General features: G+C 47.9%; 1 protein-coding gene and 1 pseudogene across 1 annotated transcript in view; one reads left to right on the plus strand and one right to left on the minus strand.

The window, feature by feature from the left end:
* The window catches only part of LOC101102047 (apolipoprotein L3-like), a 234,245-nt gene that overhangs the window by 52,409 nt on the left and 163,860 nt on the right, over positions 1-17,976 (plus strand). The window lies entirely within an intron of this gene.
* LOC105605863 (apolipoprotein L2-like) lies at positions 422-17,360 on the minus strand (annotated as a pseudogene).

Raw genomic sequence — 17,976 nt, forward strand, 5'->3', positions numbered from 1 at the left:
AGAGGAATGTGGTTCTAGAAGCTCCTGCAGGAGTCCTGGTGAAACGTGAAGGCAGGCTGGGTGAGGTGTGTGCTGTCTCTCTCTCCCCTCTGTTTATGGCTGACCCTCTCTCACACTTGCACACAAGCCCTCTTCTCTCAATCACCCTTGGGTGCCCCGTGTCTATCCTGGTCCCCGGGGCTGGAGGAGGAGCATCCCCCTGCTCAGCCCAAGTCAGATAACACGGGTATCCCCGGGCATCCCACGGGGCCTGTGGGGATCCAGGGTCTGAGGGAAACGACTGGATGGGAGCCCAGCGGGCAGGCAGGAAGATCCATGGAGGACGTGCGCCCTGAGTCCCTGCGAGTCAGGCTCCCGGGGAAGAAAGTCAGCCATCTGGAGCCCAGGTGAGCCCCTCAGTCAATGCAAGGAAGCCTCAGTGTATCAGCTCGTATTTACTAAAACAGAGTCTGGTGAACACAAGGTGGAGAGAACCAGAGCAACCCGAAATATCTTATCCAGCCTCACCCCCAGCTGAAGAAGAAACCAACGGTCCGAGAGTCGTGTGTTTGGCCCAGGCTGTTTCATCTCCTGACACTCCGAAAAGTTCCTTGACCTGTTTCTGCCTCCTTGTTTCTCCTACTTTCTTTCTTAAAATCAACCGCTGTTCCTGCTCCCCACTTGGACTTTGATGGAAACTCCACTGGTCTCTCAGTGCACTCTGGACCCAAAGAGCCCCTGGCACCTTGTCGTGTGCTCCACCCACGGTGCTGTCACACCACTGCTGCCACCAACATATCACCACCATTGTCATCAAGAAGCCACCGCCTGAAGCTCCACATAGACAATTCTTCATGAAGACGTACACGTGGCCAACAGGTACATGAAAACATACTCAGCATCACTGATGATTAGAGAAATGCAAGCCAAACCACAATAAGTCATCTCCCCGACAGCAGTCACAGGGGCCACCACCTCCATCTGCAGTGCTCTGAGGCTGCGGAGAAAGGGAGCCCTCTACACTGCTGGCGGGAATGTAAGCTGGTGCAGCCTCTCTGGAAGACCACAGGGAGTTTTCTTCAACAACTGAAAATAGAGCTACCATATGATTTAGCAATCACACTTCTGGGCATATATCTAGAAAAAATTAAAGCTCTAGTTTGAAAAGATACATGTACCCTGATGTTCATAGCAGTAATATTCATAACGGTCAAGACACGATATTAACTGAAATGTCTGTTGAGAGATTAATGAATAAAGCAAATGTGGTACATGTATACATACCATGGAATCCTACACAGCCATAAAGAAGAATGAAATAATATTATCTGTAACAATATGTATGGATCTAGAGATTACTATCGGAGAAGGCAATGGCACCCCCCTCCCCCACTCCAGTACTCTTGCCTGGAAAATCCCATGGACGGAGGAACCTGGTAGGCTACAGTCCATAGGGTCGCTAAGAGGTGGACCCGACTGAGCAACTTCACTTTCACTTTTCATTCTCAGCCATTGGAGAAGAGAATGGCAACCCACTCCAGTGTTCTTGCCTGGAGAATCCCAGGGACGGGGGAGCCTGGTGGGCTGCCGTCTATGGGGTCACACACAGTCGGACACGACTGAAGTGACTTAGCAGTAGTAGCAGAGATTAGTTTACTGAGAGAAGTAAGTCAGACAAAGAAAATATGTGATATTAACTAATATGTAGATTCCAGAAAATAATACAAATGACCAAATGAATAGAAACAGACTCATACACTTAGAAAACAAACTTTTTACCAAAGTTTTGGGGGATAGATAAATTAGGAGATGGGATTAACAGACACATACCAGATAAACAAGGGCCTGCCTACTGTAGTAGCAAACGAACAGTATTCAACATCTTGTAATAAACTATAATGTAAAAGAATAAAAAAGAATATAGACATACACATGCTCAGATGTTCTGCCATGTCTGACTCTCTGCAACCCCATGGACTGTAGCATGCCAGGCTCCACTGTCTAAGGGATTTCCCAGACAAGAATATTGGAGTGGGGTATCATTTCCTCCTCCAGGGAATCTTCCCTATCCAGGAATCAAATCTGTGTCTCTTGCTTTGCAGACACATTCTTTACGACTAGTGCCACCTGGGAAGCCGAGATAAATACATAGATGCCTGTATAATTGAAGCACTTTGCTGTATACCTGAAATTAACAGAATATCGTAAATCAATTATCCTTCAATAAAACAAACAACCAAGAGTCACTGCCTAAGTAGGATACATCAGCTAGGGCCAAAGGTGAGTTGATGTTGGAGGGGAGGTCTAGAGACCAGCACCAGGGGAAGACTCTTCTTGCTGGGACATCACAGCCTGTGGAGGGCGAGAGAGGAGCCCCTGCTACTTCTGGATCCCAACAACCCTGACTGACTTTCTCCCACTTTCAACCCGTTGGAACATCTGGCCTCTCACTGCTAGTTCGCCTGCCTCTCCGTTTATTCCGCCTCCAGTGTCATCTTTAGTCCAAAGTAGTAGTTTCTGATGGGAGGGGAGTGTGGGGCAGGATGGATACCTGTGTATGAATGGCTGAGTCCCTTTGCTGTTCACCTGAAACTATCACAGCATTGTTAATCGGCTATACTCCAATGCAAAATAAAAAGTTATCAGTATGAAAAAACAGCGGTTTCTCCCCGCCTCTCATTCTCTGGTTGCCCCCTCCTCCCTTATTCCAGGCTCCAGGCCCCTTCCTTCTCTCTCCTCATCTATCACCTACATCCATCCCTTCCCTGCTGTGCTCAACCACAGAAATGCCAAATTCCTAACACCCAGCTTTATTAGTGTGGTCTCCCTCTCCTTCCCTCTAAAAAGGTACCTCTGTACTTGAGCCCCTCACGTGTCCTGGACCCTGCACTGCTCTGGGGGTGGCTAAATCACTTCTCTGTCCTCCTGCAGACTCTCATAGATCTGGGTGAGCTCCTCCAGCTTCCTCTCCAGCTCCCAGGCCCGCTGCCTAAAGCTGTCAGCTGCTACTGTCTTGGCACCATCGTGCAGGTGCTTCGACTCCTTCACCAGGAAGCCCACATCCACCAAGAGGAGCACCCCTGCAGTGGCCAAGCCCGCGATCCGGGCTCCTTTCGTAATTGCTGAAGCTGTGGCTTTGAAACCTGCCTCTATCTGCTCGATGGCTGGGCCTGAGATCCTCCCAGGGCTCATGTAGACGCTTACATTGGCTGCAGAGCCAGGGTGGCATTGCCTGTCTCCAGGGCATGGATGTGCATTTCAATGCACTGTTCAGCTTCTGTGACTTTCTCTGTTGTGTCAACAGTGTGGGGGTTGCTCCTGAGTACCTCTAGAAGAACCTTCCATTTCTTGACGACAGTTGACATCATGCTTCGGTTTCTGCTGATGACCTATTCACATGTTCGAAGATACTGGTGGACACACCGGTCACAGCAGCTGCTGCTCCCAGCCCGATCCCAGTGCCCAAGAGCACCACACTGGCCCCCATTGTCACGGGTGCCAAAGCCAGGCCAACGATGGTCAGAATACTAGACACAGCACCAGTGCTGTGGGCCATCACGTTGGAGATGGTACATCCCTTATGGACCTTCTCAACCTTGTCTGCGAGCTCATGTAACTTGCCTATGAATTCCTCCAGCTGCCGTTTCACCCGAGGAAACTTTTTCAGAAACTGCCTCCTGTCCAGCTGCTCTTTGGGGAGTCTTTCTTGGCCCAGCTCACCCAAGGCTCTTTTCAATTCCTTCAGATATTTGTGTAGCTCATCCGCGTCTTCCCTGTAACGGTGAAGGTCAAGGGATTAGAAAGGCAGTGTGTGTTTGTAAAATTGGCTCCATAATATCTATTCTGCACAAATACAGATATGTTCCTATAAATCATTAGAAAAGAATTTTATAAATCTAAAGTTTTCTCTTTCAACCTTAAACACGTTTCATACTTTATAGATGCGCCATCTTGAAAAAGCAAAACTTGGAATAGTAAATGAAAGTCACCTTAGATACTGGCAACTTAAGAGAGGTATTGGAGAGAATTCCCAGGTGGTCCAGAGGTTTCAACTCTGCACTCCCACTACCGGCCTTGACTCAATCCCTGGTTGGGGAATGAGGATCCCACAGGCCATATGGCTCAGCCAAAGGAAAGGTATGTGGTAAGGACGTCTCACAGGTGGGTCTACACCATCACTCTGAAAGAGTTTTTGGAGTGGGAACTCCACAGAAAAACAAAGACAAGTAGGACTGGAGGAGAAAACCTTCATTCTAGGGCCTCAGTGTGTAGTGAGAAGTCTCCCTGCCCTTTGCCCTTGGCTACTGGGAAGTGGTCCCTAAGCCCCGAGAATTCTGGCTGATAGGCGTGTCCTTGCCTGCCTGGGCCTTTGGCCACTGGTCAGTCTGACCAGGTGACGAGTGACCCAAGGTCTCTGGGTCCCATGGTATCAGTTCTGCCATCTGCTAAAGCTGGACTCTAGGGCAGGAGTCTGACTTCCAGGAGGGGCTGGAGATGACAGGTCAGGGTAATTTGGCTTTTAAGCAAGGTGAGTGTCCCTGATGGGCAGTACTCCGTGCATCTTGTCACACACCGAATCCAGTTCACTAACGTGTTCTGAGGACAATGGGAGCTTCGTATGTGAAACCTGCCCAGACTCTGCCGTGTGGCTGGTGGGAACTTTTATCCTTCCCTGTAGTAAACTGTAGCTGGGATCATGAAGCTTTCAATGAGTCCTGTCCATTTTATAGAGAATTCTTAAACTTGAGAATTGCTTTGAGGATCCCCTAAATTTGCCATTGAAGTCAAAGTAAGGGCAGTCCTGGGCACTGTGCCCTTATGCTTTGCAGATTGGCTGTCTCTATGACTTAAAATTAAACCCCCAAAGTCAGAGCTAGAAGGCACCTTATAGTCATTTGATCTGCCATCTGCTGTCTTCTAGGCATGTGCCCTTGACCTTCTCAGCAGAAGGTCACTGGGTCCACCCACTGCCCCAATTGACAGGGAAGCGGGAGATGTGCTCTGAGCCATGGTTTCCCTTGGACTCTCCAGCTCATCCCACTGACTCCTGAATTGTATCCCAGCACTCTCAACCACTCAGGGGTCACCAACCTAACTCCTTATTTACCTGGCAACAGCTTCACCTACCTGCACCCCAAGGCCTTGTGCAACTTTGTGGAACCTCTAAAGATTCAAGGGACTTGAAATATCCATCCTAATTGCTGAGCCTGAGAGACCGGGCCTTGCACAGCTGGTAGAGGAAGCGTTTTGCTCTTCAGTGGGGATGTGTGAGGCTCCTCAGAATCCCTCAAATGTCACACAATCACAGCCATTCATTGTAACCCTGGAGGGCTCCCTGAGCCATACGGTCATCCCACTTTCAGGGGGACTCCACGTAGACTAGAAGAGGGTCCCAGATGGAGTGAGAAGCCAGGTCCCAGGCAGGGTGTGCAGACACAGTCACCCAGGGCCCTCTAGTCCAGCATGAGGGGAGCCCATCAGGGAGGTAAGGAATGTCCCCTCTCCCACTCAGGGGACCTCTGTTAGCATCACAGCCCCTTCAGGTCTGTGTCCTCGGGGCCCACTCTCCTCACTCTAGTCCCGGTCCTGCTGCCCAAGCCTGCCTACTAGTCCACCATCCTGGACCCTCTGCTCCACCCTGACCCCTGGGTCTGACCCTGGTGCAGGCCTCCCTGGGCCTTTGGACGAGATGATTGCACTTGATTTCCCATCTCTGACCCTGCAGTTCACTCTGAGGCCATCACCACAATTCATCAGACTGAATTGCTATTCCCAGTAGACACAGGACAGATCTGAGATTCAAAGTCTTAAGCCCACAGGCCCAGGAGTTGGACAGGGCTAGATCCAGGATCCCACCAGCTCCTCCAGTTCCTCTCTAGCCTCTCTGCCTTATGGGCCAGCAGGACCCTGCAGGGCTGGTACATTTCCTAACATGGGGAATAGAAAGACTGCAGGCAGGCCCAGGACACAAATGGTGGTGTCAGGATTCTCTAATTTGTCCCAAGGGAAATTCTGCTTGGTTTCCTCACCAGAAAGAAGACCCTTGACCCCTGTCTCTTCCTAACAAGTTTTTTTTTTTTTATTAATTTAATTTAATTTTTTATTTTTTTATTTATTTATTTTTATTTTTCATTTTTTTTTATTTTTTTATTTTTTAAATTTTAAAATCTTTAATTCTTACATGCATTCCCAAACATGAACCCCCCTCCCACCTCCCTCCCCATAACATCTTTCTGGGTCATCCCCATACACCAGCCCCAAGCATGCTGCATCCTGCGTCAGACATAGACTGGCGATTCAATTCACATGATAGTATACATGTTAGAATGTCATTCTCCCAAATCATCCCACCCTCTCCCTCTCCCTCTGAGTCCAAAACTCCGTTATACACATCTGTGTCTCTTTCCCTGTCTTGCATACAGGGTCGTCATTGCCATCTTCCTAAATTCCATATATATGTGTTAGTATACTGTATTGGTGTTTTTCTTTCTGGCTTACTTCACTCTGTATAATCGGCTCCAGTTTCATCCATCTCATCAGAACTGATTCAAATGAATTCTTTTTAACTGCTGAGTAATACTCCATTGTGTATATGTATCAAAGCTTTCTTATCCATTCATCTGCTGATGGACATCTAGGTTGTTTCCATGTCCTGGCTATTATAAACAGTGCTGCGATGAACATTGGGGTACATGTGTCTCTTTCAATTCTGGTTTCCTCGGTGTGTATGCCCAGAAGTGGGATTGCTGGGTCATAAGGTAGTTCTATTTGCAATTTTTTAAGGAATCTCCACACTGTTCTCCATAGTGGCTGTACTAGTTTGCATTCCCACCAACAGTGTAGGAGGGTTCCCTTTTCTCCACACCCTCTCCAACATTTATTGCTTGCAGATTTTTGGATCGCAGCCATTCTGACTGGTGTGAAGTGGTACCTCATTGTGGTTTTGATTTGCATTTCTCTAATAATGAGTGATGTTGAGCATCTTTTCATGTGTTTGTTAGCCATCCGTATGTCTTCTTTGGAGAAATGTCAATTTAGTTCTTTGGCCCATTTTTTGATTGGGTCGTTTATTTTTCTGGAGTTGAGCTGCAGAAGTTGCTTGTATATTTTTGAGATTAGTTGTTTGTCAGTTGCTTCATTTGCTATTATTTTCTCCCATTCAGAAGGCTGTCTTTTCACCTTGCTTATATTTTCCTTTGTTGTGCAGAAGCTTTTAATTTTAATTAGATCCCATTTGTTTATTTTTGCTTTTATTTCCAGCATTCTGGGAGGTGGATCATAGAGGATCCTGCTGTGATTTATGTCTGAGAGTGTTTTGCCTATGTTCTCCTCTAGGAGTTTTATAGTTTCTGATCTTACATTTAGATCTTTAATCCATTTTGAGTTTATTTTTGTGTGCGGTGTTAGAAAGTGATCTAGTTTCATTCTTTAAGTCTGTCTGCTCCAGGGAGCGTGGCAGTGGTAAGAGCCCTGTGTGCCCCTCAGGCTTTACTAGAACTAATCAATGAATATAGTAAAGTTGCAGGATATAAAATCAACACACAGAAATCCCTTGCATTCCTATACACGAATAATGAGAAAGTAGAAAAAGAAATTAAGGAAACAATTCCATTCACCATTGCAACGAAAAGAATAAAATACTTAGGAATATATCTACCTAAAGAAACTAAAGACCTATATATAGAAAACTATAAAACACTGATGAAAGAAATCAAAGAGGACACTAATAGATGGAGAAATATACCATGTTCATGGATTGGAAGAATCAATATAGTGAAAATGAGGATACTACCCAAAGCAATTTACAAATTCAATGCAATCCCTAACAAGTTTTTTAAATGTTACTATTGACTGAGTACTTACTCTGTGTCCGTCATTATGGGAAGCACTTTACATCCATGATCTCAGTGTCCTCACAATAAAAATGAAAAGATGAAGAAACTTGTCCAGGGTCACATAACCTTCCCTTCCTTGGAGGTTTCATCTCTTCTCAGCCCAAGATCATTCACTGTCAGCAAATGACATGGAGGAAACATTCCTGATGGGATCTTGAGAAGGAACACCCTTGACCCCAGCGATAGTGTCCTGCTTGGAGGAGGCATTCCTGCCAGTAGCAAGCTAGCCTGATGCTGGCGAACGTGGGGGACCTTCCTGGTGCACCTGTGCAGGTTACCTGGACAAACTGGCCTCAGCCTCAATTCTCTCCAGGAATTCATTCAGCAGGAGTAGCAGTTTCTCTCTGCTCAGTATGTCCCAGAGACATTCAACGACCTCCTCAAAAAAAATCTCAATATCTAGATGAAAGAAAAGGGAGTAGATTAGAAGAATTTGTGGTGGGACATAAATGTTACTGAGTATAAAATAGTTAAAATTCATCTTGCTGAGCAGCAGTCACCTGGGGTGCTCTTGGTGAGGTCACCTAGGGTTATGGATGGACCGTCCTCCCCCCCAATTTGTGTTGAAGAGTTAACCCCTTGGTGACCTTTCTGAAGATAGGGTTTGTAAGGAGGTTAGGTGAAATGAGGTCCTAGGTGGGATTCCCAGGTAAACTGAGGCCATAGGTGGGATTCCCAGGGAGTTCTAGTGGTAAAGAACCTGCCCGCCAATGCGGGAGATGTAAGAGAGGTGGGTTTGATCCCTGAGTCAGGAAGATCCTTTGAAGGAGGGCATGGCAAGCCACTCCAATATCCTTGTTTGGAGAATCCCATGGATAGAGGAGGCTGGTAGGCTGCAGTCCATGCGATTTGCAAAGAGTTGGACATGACTGAGCAACTGAACTCACACAGACAAAGAGAAGAAAGAGCAAGTGTGATTTGTTAGTTACCACTTCCAAAACAGACTGGCAGCACCCTGTAAATGAATGCTTTCCTGTTTGGGCAGTGAAACAATTGAATACGTTAAATGGGATAAAGAATGGAATGACTATAAATAGCCTCAGATCACTACAGGGTAAGATTACTCCTCAAGGAGTTATCAAAATCCCTAAGTGATTTCAGAGATCTGGAGGTTATGGAATTGTAGGTAAGATATTGATGGCCAGCTATACATATGTGTGTGGGCTGGGACTTGATATCAAGTGTGTTTCTTGGTAAATCCACACAAAGAGGGATTATCCTTATTTCACAGAAGAAGCAAGTGAAACTCAGACAGGACAATGGACAGCCCAAGGCCACAGAGCCGAAAGTCCTGAGGTTGAATCCAAGGTCAAGTGTCAGACATTTCTTGGACATGACTTTGAATACTCTTTACATTTAAAACTCCTGTGATTTGTTCATTCTGCTCTATAGCACACAATGGGGATTCTTTGCAACTCATTTTTGGTGGTGAGCATGCAGTAGCGTATATAGAAGTAGAAATATAATGTGGTGCACACGAAACTTAGAAAACATTACAAACTCATGTCACCTAGTTTCAAAAAAGACTTTAGGACCACTCGCCATTGAGTAAAACTACCATGTGAGAGGATTCCTGCTTCTGACCACAGACTCTAGGATGGGCAGGGAGGGGATCAACCAGGTGGAGGAGGGGTGGAGCCAGATGTGATCCCCATTATCCCTCCCCTCCAGGTGGGAGGTGGCAAAGGCCAGACTGGGGTTCAGTGCAGGGTCCACGGACCCTTGCAGAGCGGCTGGGCTGCTGGCTGGGAAGAGCTGGAGGAAACAGCTTCTGTGGTGATGCCCAGCGTCTGGGAGCGGGAGGAGGCTTGGGCCAAGGCAGAGAGCAGGAGACGCTCCAGTGATGCTGGAGGACCTCCTCTCCAGGCCTGCCTGGCCTTGGGGACTCCCATCTGTGGTCCGTGCTCCGCGTGCACTCTCCCAGCCTCCGTCCTGAGTCACTTGCTGGGGGTGGGAGAGGCGGGAAGTCAGCGCCCTGGTCATGGCTCCCTGAGGAGAGGGCCAGGAAGGAGACTGCGGGCAGACCCCAGGGTGAGGGAATCTCCCGGTCTCCCTTGGAAGCTCAAGGATGCCTATCCATCCTCTTCATGGCTCTTGATTCCTCTGTAGTTTAACTCAGCCTGGAAATACCACCCTCACTTCTGGGTCACACATAGGAACCTTCCAGAGAAGAGAGAGCTGACTACCTGAGCAGTGTCCAATGTTTTCTGAGCGCATGGTGGCCACAGGGGCTCTCAGCGATCTCCCTTCAGCTCCTTGTCTGCGTCAGGCTGAAGGAGGTGTGACCTCACCCTTGGGGAGAGAAAAGAGACTGTGAGCTCCTCTGTGAGGGAGCAGCGGCTGCAGGGAGCAGCGAGGGACAAGTTCTCTGGTGGGTTCCCCCGGGACGGCCAACAGTGCCTTTAGGAACTAGCCCAGTGCGGCTCTCTGTCTCCTGGGCTCTGCTGGTTGTTAGTTAAGAAAAGTCATTCACCTCCTACAGCTCCTTCCAAGCCAAGTCACACTCCTGCTCTCCTGTTGGGGCACAAGGAGAAGGTATCAGATAGGAGACAGCCATCTGCGAAGCTATAGGAACAATAACACCAGAGACTAGAACAGATAGGAGGTGATACTCTGGAATGAAGTGAGGTTGGGACACCTGTGATTTTGAATTGTTAATAACTAATGTTAATGATAACATTGATCCAGTGTCCTTGACATGCAGGCTCCTGAAACTCACTCAAACTTAGCTGAGTCCAGATTGTCATGTTGGTGCCAAAGTCCGGACTAGAACCTGAGTCTTTGTGATCCAAATCACATGTGTGTGATGACTATGCTCTACTCCCTATAATATACAAAAATATTTATTTGTGGATATTTGTTAACTGATAAATGACTTTTCCTTCCACACTGATGTCTTGCTCCCTATCAAGTCTCTCCTTGATAAAGTTCCTGGTGATATAGCACCCATAGCCCAGGTCCTCCTGCTTCTGCAAGAGCCATTTTCCCCACAAGGACCTGGAGTCCCACCAGCCCTGCCCCAATTCCTGTATCCCTGCTCTGAGTGGCTGAGACCCCCCTGCAGCTGTTCTGTCCTCCTTGCTTTCCCCTCCTGAACATTGGACTTGATGTAGTTTCTAATCCTTTATGTAAATAATAGTGCAAAGAATATTCTGCTTGTATAAAACTTCACCTACATCTGAGACTGTATCCTTGAGCTATATCTAGAAGGAGAATTAAGATCAGATGGCATCAACACCTCAAAAATTTCCACACCTAGAGCCACCATGCTATGCAAACAAACTGTAGCAAAATGTTCACACTTATAATATATGAGGGTGTCCATCCTTTCAGTAATACCCATTCTCAGTGGTTTTTCTTTAAAAAAACCATATCTTTATGATTAAATCATTTATTTTGGTTCTGAATGTGATTATCTTGCCATGGGAGATGAGGAAGGAAAGCAAATGTTGATACGTTGAGATACTATTTTTAAGAAAGCAAAAGAGTGTCTGTTAACTCCTCCTCCTGAGACATGACTGAAATGATGATAAAGTATATATGGGTGTAATACCATCTACTTATAAGAGTGCGTGGTTTCCATAGTTTTCCATAGTTATCACGTTCACCTAACATGCAAAAGGCCCCGGTTCAGAATCAAGTGGGAACAGCTTCACTTGGGCTTCCCTTGTGGCTCAGTTGGTAAAGAATCCACCTGCCATTCAGGAGACGTGGGTTCGATCCCTGGGTTGGGAAGATCCCCTGGAGAGGGGAACGGCTACCCACTGCAGTATTCTGGCCTGGAGAATTCCATGGACCGTGTCATCCAAGGGATCACAAAGAGTCCGATGTGACTGAGCAACTTCCACTTTCACTGAGAAGAGCAACTGGTGCTTGTGATCCTTGCTCTGCATTGGTATCGGCTCTGAAACTTTACCAGTGGTCCCTCATATGTTATTCCATTAGCTTCTGAGGTCTGTACCACTGTATCCTCATTTACAAATAAGGAAGCTGACACACAGATGTTACCTGACTTACCTAAGGTCAGAAGCCTTGCCCTTGGTACACTGGTTGCACCCCACTCACTGGCTCAAGAATCCATAGCCTGCCTCTCCTCCCTCTGCTGCTAATAAAAGCAAGCATGGGAGCAATAGGAGACTGGAGTCTTTCACGAATATTTGAAGACTCACTGGTCAGAGAAGTGATAACTGGGTGAAGAGGAGCGCAGTAGAGGGAGAGAAACAGGGAGGGTGTTCACAGGAGAAAAGAATGGTCTGCTGGGCAGAGCCCGGAGAGGGAGCAAGAGAGGGAGGCCGAGAGGAGAGCAGGGGACAAGCCCACCACCCCCACACCCCATCCCATATTCACAGCAACCTTCACTCTTCACCAGACTTTTCAGAAAGTTACTTGAAAATGAGATGCAGCAAAAAAAAAAAAAAAAAAAAAGATTATGTGTTTGTTTAATTATGGAGGAAGGTAAAGGATACCCACGAGAGAGATAGACGTGGGATCCAGGAGTCAGGAACATCAACCCCGTGGGAAGGGAATCCAAGGATCCCAGCTGGGCACGCAGCAGACCTAGAAACCAGTCCAGAATGGGATAAGAAGTGCAGAGTCTGTGGGACAGGGACTCGGTATCACATGAGGCACAGTTGGAAAGAAATGGAGGAAATGCTGAAGATAAACAGTGCAAGGGGTGAAAATGAAGCCAGTAAGAAACATCAGGAAAAACTAAATTGCAAGAGGAGAAAGGGATGACAGAGGCCGAGGCGGATGGATGGCATCACCGACTCAAAGGACATGAGTTTGGGTGAGGCTCTGGTGATGGACAGGGAGTCCTGGAGTGCTGCAGTTAGTTCATGGGGTTGCAAAGAGTCAGACACGACTGAGCGACTGAACTGAAGTGAACTGCTGAGAGGCATGTGCAGCTATATGGCACAATTTAGCTCTTAAAAAATGTATTAAAATGTCACCAAAAATGTAAACTCTTTTGTTGATTTTTTAAAAAATATCTTAAGTAAATATATCTATGTCCAAGTCCTTTGGAGACTGCTTTTAAACTGAAGTAACATTAATATATATAATATGATATAGCTCACAGATGTATAATATAGTGATTCAAAAATCTTTGTTTTCTTTCATTTATAGTTACTATAAAATAACCTTATCTTTCAAAATAAAACAGTATTTAAATATCTGAAGTAAATGTACTTATTAAATTAAAAATCAAAATACACATCTAGAGCTTGGGAGCCGAAGCACTGAAGGAAGGAGGAAGATTAATATTTCAGTTTACAAAGCTGGGAGTCAAGAAATAGGAGGTCCAGTCGAGAGCATAAGAAACCAAGATGTAAATAAAAAGCTTAGAAGTACAAAGCTTCCTAACAGAGGATATACAATTAGTGGAATAATGATATAGGGAGAAGAGTAGGAAGGTAAAATAGAGAGTATATAAATAAACGAAATCCTTATTTTTCCTAATAAGAAGTAAATAAATACTATCAAATTTAAGTCAAGAAAAAGCTAAATGCAATACCTACTGCTTATTAGCTATTGTGGTTGATGACTTCCCACTTTGCACAGGCACCTTTCCAATTGTTTGGTATGAATTCACTTCCTTTTGGTTCTCACCATGATCCTATAAGAAAGGAAACTGAAGCTCAGAGAGGTGAAGCAATTTACTCACAGCACACAGCTAGTGCTAGAGCCAGACTCCAAGTCCAGGTTCCTGTCTCCTGTGCACACATTCTCACACCATTCCACCTCCCGATGTAGTGATACCATTTAAAGACATTGATGAACTATCTAAAGAAGAAGCTTTTCCTTGGGAAGGAACGAGCAGAACCCTCTGTACAAACTGACCTGTTTTAACCAAATGCACTTATAACTGGATTGTTTTAACTCTAAGACAACAGAAGTCACTTTACAGCAGTCAGTAACCCACAAGAATGGGGTGGTTTCTGGGGCCACCACCTTAAAGATGATGGAAGCAGCTGAATTAAATGCCAACAAGAAATGTGTGACTCGTGCTGGGACAATGTCAGTGTAGGAACATGTTCATGTAGATGAAGCCTAGTTCTCTAGAAAAGCAGGCGTGAAAACAGGGTGAAACCAGAATGATGAGAGTGAATGGTGACCTTAGACAGATACTGTCCAGGAGCATCTGGACACCCAGGGGCACCCATGGGCTTCCGTCCACTCAGAGGAAGGAAGACCCCTTGCAGGGGAGGTGAATTCCAGAGACTGCATCTCTGCTCCTACAAAGACAAGGATGCTCTTGAAGGTGATCAGAGCAGTGGTCATAAGGGGGCACCCACATATAATCATAACAATAAAAGATAATGATTGCTATGAATGTTTCATTGAGACAGGCTGAGTCTGTGAAAGGCCATGAGTTCATAATAATATTCAAAGGAGAGGACTTTAGAAAAGTGTGGCCAGAAAGAGAGACATAAAGGTTAAAAAGAATGCGAGTGGTTATGCAGGAGACGCAAGACCAAAGAGATGTGGGATCGACGCCTGGGCAGGGAGGATCCCCTGGAGAAAGAAATGGTTGCCCACTGCAGTATTCTTCCTGGGAAAGCCCATGGACTGAGGAGCTGGGAGGGCTCCAGTCCATGAGGCTGCAAAGAGTGGGACATTTCTGAGCTGGTGTCTTTCTCTTGTTTCTATGGTGCAAAGAAGAGTAATGCAATGGGAAGTGTTTCGTTGTGAATTGAATTTAAAAATAAGAGGAGTCTTGAAGTCTCTGGGTATATTCCTTTCTGTTTATTTACACGAATGTTTATAGAGGATTGAGAAAGAAAGAAGCCCTGACATCCGGAGGCTGGCCTGGTGTCATAACAGGGCGATGCTCTTCTCCCGTTGGATGTAAAGGCTCTCACAGAACTCCAGCCTCACACAGGGTCACCCTGAGAGCAGGAGCGAAGGAGACAGCAAACACCCGTCACTGCGCGCCCACCAACACCACGCCCCTCCCCTGGCTGAAAAGCAGGCCTGCCCCTTCTTTACCAACACAGCTTCATCCTCGCTCTGCTCACCCCTCTCCATAGATGAGTTACTGAGAGCCCGCTGGTAGTGCTGCCTCCCATTCCCTGCTGCACCGCATCTAGAGCAGCCCCATTGCCTTAGAGCTTCCCCCGCGTCCCTTCACCTAAGCTCCAAGCCGAGAATCTTTCTTCCTGCACCTTCCTCTGCGATGTTCCCAGCTTTCCCTCAGGAAGAGTAACCATCAGCTTGTTTTTAGGGAGTGTGCCTGGTGGCGGAGGCTGGAGGCACCGTCATGTGGATGGGAGAGAAGTCACGAAGGCAGGCCCCCCTCCAGGTAGATGGAAGAGGAGAGCTGGCGGGCCCCCTGCCCCTTCTCTGCCCCAAAGCTGCAGGACCCCAGAAGCCAGGTCAGCCTATTGAAATCATGAAACATGAGAATAGAGCCTAGTCAGAAAGAAGAGGAGGGCTCAGGCAGAAGGACCAGCTCCTGCGTGATGACAAACAATTGTAAATGCGTTGAGCATTGGACTCATCCTGCCATCCTTCCCTCCCATTCTTGGCCTGGCCCTGACCCTTGTCTGGGGCCTCAGCTGGGTGTGGATGCTGATGGTGCTTCCTCTGCTGGATTCCTCACCAGGGCTTCCTCCTCTGTTAGCCTCTGATTAGTCCCTTTCTGGAGAGGCTGTTGGTGGGAGAGGGGAGGACCCTGGAGAAGCCTGTTCCTGGCCAGCTGCATGGCCAGGCATGCATCCCTCCCCTCCTCGTGGGCAGACAGATTCTCCCAACCATGTCCCTCATGTGCCTGCAGTCACCCTCCCTGGGAAGGGAAAGGGGCGGTAAGAAAGTCCCTGGCCGAGCACCTGGACTCTCCCGACTGCCCGAGCTCCCGTGTTCCTCACCCTCTCTGTCCGCGCAGGGCCTGCTGCAGGAGACTGACACCTCCCTGGCACAGGCTGCCCTCCCCATGCATGTGCTTCCCCACTGGCCTCACCGTGTGGCGGGTTACTTGTCCCTGGAGGCCCAGCTCCAAACTTCCCTCTGCCACCTTCCCCCAGCTGCTCCCCAGCTCCTCTTGAAAGTTGCACTTTCCTGGTGGTGGTCCCTCTTTGCTCAGTTTCTCCAGGTCAGAACCCCTTCCCGCATCATCAGGGGCCCTGTCTCTTCTCTGCTGCTCCTCCAGTCCAGGGCCTCTGGGCACCCTCCGCCCTCCTGGGCACAGCCTGGCCAAAATATGAGGGGCGGGACCCCTTATGCAGACACAAAACAAGCAGCTTCTCTATGATACAGCAAAATCGCAGTTCCCCCTGTTAAAATTAAAAGGGAGGGAGGGGAGAAGAGGGAGAGAGAGGAAGAGAATGGAGAAGAAACGAAAATCCTAATCAATCAATCATTCAAAAGGATCCAACATAAACTAGAGAGAAAAAACTGAAGGGACTGAAAGCAGTGGCCACAGGCCTGGGAAAGGTCAGTTTTCCTACCAGTCAGAAAGACAGGCAATGCCAAAAAATGCTCAAACTACTGCACAATTGCACTCATCTCACATGCTAGCAAAGTGATGTTCAAAATTCTCCAAGCCAGGCTTCAATAGTATGTGAACCATGAACTCCCAGATGTTCAAGCTGGATTCAAAAAAGGCTATTATACTGATGTCTGTAGAGTTTGGCTTTTTATCTTAACATTGCAACACCGGGATGTATGTGGACCTTGTGCAGTGAGCCCTTCTCACTTCTTCCAGCAGCACCACCTTCCCCACATAGAACCTCCCATCACCCACATCCTGAGCAGAGGGCCTGGCAAACACAGGAAGCCAACGCCCTTCAACTCCCCGCTTGGTGTCCGGTCTGTCTCCAGGCCAAGTGTCCTCAAGGGCCTTGCACTGAGTTTGGCACTCAGAGGCAGGGTTTTTCAACAAACCTCGATTCCCTGTATCTGAAAAAAATCCCTTTCCCCCATCAGCCCGAGCCTAGCACCCTCAGGACAGCTTCAAGGTGGCCAGGTCATAGGAGGAGAGGCTCTGACTCCTTGTCCTCCTCCACCCCATCTGCTTCCTTTAATTTCCTAAATGGCTGAGTACCTGGAACATACACCTTCCTTCTGGGGTCGCTGCTCATGTCTCAGGAGTCCACATCCTGAGCTGAGCCCACCTGAGCAGGTGCCACCCTTCCTCTGCTCTGTTTAGGGGCCCTCGGCTGGGAGGAAGCCCTCAGACGCACCTGCCTCCACATCCAGGCTCTGCCTCTGCTTAACCTGTTGCCTCAGCCATGACGTCACCTCAGCCATGACGTCACCTCTCTGAGATTCCATTTCCTTCTTCTGTCAGTTAGTGACAATCATCCTTTTCTCAGACAGTTTTCCTGAGAATGGGAAGATGGGATGGGGCGGGGTCTTACCCACCTGCTTACTCAGGAATCTTCCTCTGTCCAAGTGTGAACAAGATCCAATTGCTCACATCTGTGCAGATGCAGCCGCCAGCTGTGAGTCTCTGCAATGAGGACATCAGCTGTGCTTCTCTGCAATGAGAACACACACATCCTCTGGGCCCAGATATACCCTGGGAAGGAAAAGTGAAAGTCAAAACCCTTATTTCTGAGTTCTCAAGTCAAACAAACATCCTGCCCACCAGGCCCCACCCTGGGGTATTACCACCATCCTGCTGACACCCCAGAGAAACAAGTCCAGTCCTGACATTCCACGTCCTTCTTGACACAGTCCACCCTGCCTCGGGCTCCCTGAAGGAAGACCTGCCACCACACCGCGTGAGGCCCTTGGCAAATCACCCCTCCATGTTTCCATCTTCTCACCCACCAACCCCACACTCACCAGCAGGCCTGCCTTGTCCACCTTTGTGCCACCACCACGTGGTACCGGCCCAGAACACACCAGTTGCTCAGTGCATGCTGGTCACACTCTGCTGTGGAGGGCCACGCTCAAGTGGCTGCCAGGATTCACTCACACAGGTTCTTCTGTCAGGGACACCTGCTGCATCCTGCCAGGAGAAACACTTTCTCAAAGCCTGAATCTGAGCAGCGTCCTCTGAGAAGCCCCCGTGACCTCGCCTGCAGAGCCCACCGTTTCCTGCTCTGCGCCCATGGTGCCTGGAAGAGGGGCCTAAGGCCACCCCTCAGCCACTCTA

This window comes from Ovis aries, chromosome 3, assembly GCF_016772045.2.
Source record: "Ovis aries strain OAR_USU_Benz2616 breed Rambouillet chromosome 3, ARS-UI_Ramb_v3.0, whole genome shotgun sequence".
Classification (NCBI taxonomy): Eukaryota; Metazoa; Chordata; class Mammalia; order Artiodactyla; family Bovidae; genus Ovis; species Ovis aries.